Source organism: Triticum aestivum, chromosome 4D, assembly GCF_018294505.1.
Source record: "Triticum aestivum cultivar Chinese Spring chromosome 4D, IWGSC CS RefSeq v2.1, whole genome shotgun sequence".
NCBI classification, from domain to species: domain Eukaryota; kingdom Viridiplantae; phylum Streptophyta; class Magnoliopsida; order Poales; family Poaceae; genus Triticum; species Triticum aestivum.
Genome location: NC_057805.1, coordinates 506,267,131 through 506,272,309, shown reverse-complemented (window position 1 = coordinate 506,272,309; position 5,179 = coordinate 506,267,131).

Below are 5,179 nucleotides of genomic sequence, written 5' to 3'. Positions count from 1 at the left end.
TCCGGTCGCACTAAAATTGCACTACCGGACAGTCCGGTCCCCACAGCGGACAGTCCAGTGGCACACGAAAATGCGTCTGTCCTCACCGGACTGTCCGGTCCTTACCACCGGACTGTCCGGTAGGCCCAGTTTCACTATGAATTGGGCTAAAAAGCCCATGTAGCCTCTGAGGCCCATACCCTTTCGCCCCTAGACTATATATTCCGTGCTCCTCTTAGTTTTTAGGGTTAGCTAAGATTAGAACTAGACATTAGAGCTTAGCTCATGTATCTCCCCTTGTGGGTTTCCTCTTGAGGGAGAAGACTCCATTGGAGTTCAAGGCCTCCATTGGAGAAGATCCCAAGGGATTCAAGACCCCTTCTAGGGAAGGATCTATCTTGATCATCAAGACCTCATCTCCTTTGGATTTGGGATGAACTTTACCTTGTATCTTCTCCTTTGTTGTTCTTGTACCTTTGTGGATCTTGTGTGATTGTGAGTCTAGTGGATGTGTGATTGGACTTGTTCTAGAGTGTTTTCCTCTTGTGATTTCCCCTCTTGTTCTTCGTGTTCTTCGCGTTCTTCGTGCATTCCCCTCCAATTCGTGAAAGATCTCCACCCTACAACAGATCCCGTCTGGCGATCTCCGACCTTCTACGGCATGGCGAGCAGCGGATCCGAGACCTACACCTCCAAATCCGTTGAGCCCGAGCTCATCCCACGCGGCCCGAGGAGGAGATGGCCGTCCAGCTTGTGTTCCGCCGCTCCCGGGAGCAGGCCCGTGCGAGGCAGGGCTCGAACTCCTTCTGTCGAAAATCCATTGCGTCCGCCCAAATGGCGCATGGATCCGACGATAGGTGTGCCATCACTGCCTCACGGGAGGCGGTGCGGTCCGTCTGGCGTCCAAACGCGATGGCAGACACGCAACCCCTCTGTTGGCGCGCCGAGCCATGGATGCACCATGGGCGTCGTCCGACGCAAACATGGCGTGGCATGCCCGCCATGCGAGGTAGCGGGCGCGGGAGGCGGCAGCGGCGGCCCTCGCGGCGGTGGACGTCGGGGAGGCAAAGTTGCATTTTTCGGCGCCCCGTATGGTGCACCAATCCGGGCGCCGACACATCGTGATGGATGTCTCCGGCTTATCCCAGGACGGATCCATCATAGATCTGTCGTCCATTGGCACCGCCCGAGCTCCGGGCTCTGGGCTCCGATGAGGAAGAGTAAGGCATGGGAGACGACGGTGCCTTGAGTCCCGTGAGCCGACTCGTGTCCCGTGCCCTACTCTATCTTCCCGGCGAGCGGACCAACACTCTGTGGAGCGCAGCCGGCCGCCGGACGTGGGCACGACGAAGCCAAACGAGCTCTGCTTAAAGATCGGTATCCGTTGCATGTAATAATATGGATTTGAGGTATCCGGTTGTAAAATCAAATATTTGAGGCATAACTGGTCACTGTCCGAGCATTTGAGCCTTTGAGGGGTCGGATTTGCCGTCCGCCTGTAGATGCTCTTAAAAGCCCACAGACGCACCCGACGCGTCCGCGGGCACTCCTCAATTTCTGTCATCCCCATCCGCGTATTTCATATTCGGTACCCTATATCTATACTAAAACATGCAACATAGAACTAAACAACGTCGATCATCAAACGAACATAGAATCGAACATAGAAATGCACATTCGATCACCTAAAGATCACCAAAAGGTCGCCAGAGTTCACATATCCACATAAACGATGGTCAAGTTTTAAGTATAATTACTAGAACTTAAAATTAAAGACAGAGATGGTGAAGCTCCACCACTTCCTCCTCGACTCTTTGCCCTTCCGATTGTCAGCCCATCTGTAGGCGTCCGCGACAGGTGGATCGTCGGAGTCAAAGCCGTGGTCATCATCGTCGGAGGAGGAATCGGAGATGGCGATGAAGCCCTTCATACGCAGACGACCCGGTCCTGCTACCACTTGAGCTTGGCCACCCTTGTCGTCTCCGCCGCTGCCTCCGCGGCCTTGCGTTCAGATTGTTCAATGGCTAGACGGAGCGCCTTGGCGTTCTTCCTCCGGAGCCGGCGAGTCTGTCTCTGTCGTCATAAGTGACCGGCGGTAGAACGAAGCAAGGAGCCGCTCCTCCTCATTGTGCGCCGCTGGCAGCGGCAAATAGATTGCTCCACCACCTCGCTCCCCCTTACCCGTTGCATCTCGTGGCGTGCGGCGCACACTTCCTATAACGACATGCACGTCCGCGGGGGCAGTGGAGCGGGCACTAGAACCCACCGCTACCCTTGCGGAGCAGCGCCCGGCAGGGCAGGTGGACGACAGAGGGGCGACGCGGATTGAGCAGCCCTCATGGAGCTGGATTGAGCAGCCCTCGTGGAGCTGCGCGCGCCGAGATGGGCTAGCTCCGGCGTCCGCGCTGCGCTGGCGGGCGAATGGCGACGGAGCAGATCCGGAACTTCCCCCATTTCCACCTGTGATCGATCTAGCGCAATGCGGAGGGCCAGCTCCTTGTCGACATTGATGGCATCGTCAGAGCGGCCGCCGGAGCTCGACATGCTTGCTGGCGACTAGATTGGATCGAATCGGAGAAGGTGAGGAGAAGAGATGGAGCTTGAGCGGAGCAAAGTGAGCGTAGGGTTTCCAGATTACGTTATTTTGTGGGGACGGATTGGGGTCGACGGTGGGTCACGCTGACATGGCGGGCACGTCCGGGCCACCCCATATCCACCCTACTTTTGGGTTGTTCAATATCCGCCTTACATTTGGGTTGTCTCATATCCACCCTACATTTCGGCTGGGTATGAGGGATGCCAGACAGTCCGGGCGTTTGAAGCCGATTTTTGGCGTCCGAATGTGTCTTTTTTTTTTACCGGTAGGTGACCGGTCCACCTGCCCAGGCGTTAGAGACTGGTTTGAGGCATCCGGATGTAGATGTTCTATATCATTCTGTGTTGTACTCATATGATTATCTGCTTAACATAGTATGTTTTCCTCTTTTTTTGACGGATCAAAATCTCCTTTAAACAATCACGAGAATAGTAGAACCATTTACAAGCCTGGAGGTACGTAATAGCCTCAGGGGCATCGTCTAACCAAACATTGGAGGATTAAATCTAGCTAAACTAAGCTTGCTCCTGTGCTATCCGGTTACATTCTCTATGGCTAGCCGATAACAATATGTTTTACTTCATCTGTTCATTTTTATAAGACATTTTAGACAATTCAAACAGTACCCAAAACAGTTTAAAGCTAGTTGTCCAAAACGTCTTATAAGAACGGATGGAGTACTTGGTTGCTAGCAGATCCCAAATGCTTTTTGGACGGGAGAATTTTTTGGGTTTGCAGAATTAATAAGCACTTGCTAGCATATTCCAATCCTTTTTTCTCAGGATTTTGAGCTTCCTTGAATTGTAAGACTTTGTTCAGATTTTGTTGCGATTTCTAATAATATGGCTGCATGCATCGACTGATGCAGAGGCCGGAGGTAATCCTTTTTTTTGTTTGGTTGAATTAGTAACCGCCTCCTTGCACCCTTGCGCTCCGCCTCGCCGCCCCAGCCATCCCTCTAAATCCCCCACCTCTTGATTTCCGTTGCCGCCGTCGATTTCACCTCGCTGCTTCATCCAAAATCGACCGAAGCGATTTGGTATGTACCACAGGTTCAAATGATCTCAAGTGCTCTTGACTTGTTGAGTTTCACCACATGATGAATGATTTTTTTTCGAAACGGAGGCAAAGATTGGCGCATCTATTAATTAAGCAGAAGAGAATTGCCCAGTTAATTATGGAAAACCGGGCAAAAACCGGAACAACAAGGGCCAAGCCCACACCTGAAGACTGAAACATACAGGGCAAAGCCCACCCTAATCGACAACATGTCGACCTACGGCCAGACAACGCAGCTCCAACTCTGACGGAGAACTCAGAAGAACAGAACCAGGCATGGCTGGCGCCACGGAAGATCGTCGAAAGGGCCACCTGCAGCCAGTCATCGTACACCACAGGGCCCCGCCGCCGCAGTTTCGACTCCACAGCAGCAAGCAAACCGAGGCAATACCATGGACACGCCGGAGAAGAGCCGACTATCGCAACCATTGCCGCGTCGCCGACATCGCTCCCACCATCATCGTTGCCACAGAAGTCTGGTCGCCACAGTGATTCTCTCGGGGCCGCCGCCGCGACATCCACCGCTCCGTCGCGCCTAGCGCAATCAACCGGCACCGCCTTCCGGGGCCGCTGCCCCGACATACCACCGCTCCCCTCGAGCAGCAACGCCGCACAACCCAGCTGCCCACAGCCCACGCTGCCCAGGGCAACCGCTCGCAGACCACGAACGTCGCACCACATCCGGGGCCGCCGCCCCGACGTAAAGTCAGATCGCCCCCTCTAGGGTGCATCGACCGAGCCGACACCCCTACCGCCCAAGCGGGACAAGGATGCCACCCAACCAATGTCGAGATAGAGCCCCACCTCACAGAGCTGCAACTCACATTGTCTCCGAGATCGCCATCTCGACGCACAACCAGAAACCACCCCGAGCCGCCGCCCCGACGTCCACTGTCCCCGACAACGAAGAGATCCGTGCAAACTGCAGTATGTCGACTCTCCAAGGCGATGCCTCAAAGAAGGAAACGACGTAGCCGCCGTCATCGCCCACTTCGACCATCCGAAGCTAGAGATTTCTCCCGGAGAGTCATGCAATGGAGCTCCACGGCAACGCCTTCAAGAAGGGGAACGACGCCAATGGCGCCGCCGTTGCCGGCACCGACCCAAGGTCGAGGCTGGACTTTCGCCCGGAGCTCCACCACACCTCCGAATCCAAACAGATCTGAAGCACTGCACAACACTCAATCCCCATGGTCGACGTCCACCGGCTCTCAGCGACCTGCCAGCCGCAGCACCTCCCGCTTCGTCGGCAGAACCACCACCACTCGGCGTGGATCCTTGAAGTAGGAACAAGATCCACGCACGACGACCAATCCGCCGGCAAGCCCCGGCGGCGTCAGGCCCGGGGCCGCCGCCCCGGCATCCTCCAATCCCCTCTGACGAAGTGGCACCACTGGAAGCCGCCGCCGAAGGAGTAGCATAGCCCACAAGCGCCGCCAGGCCAGCTCCGCCGTGCACGCCATCGCACGCGCCCGCATCTTGCGCCGCCAAGCCACTGTCGCTCGCCTACACAACGGGTCGTCATGGCCGAGCGCGTCGCTCCGC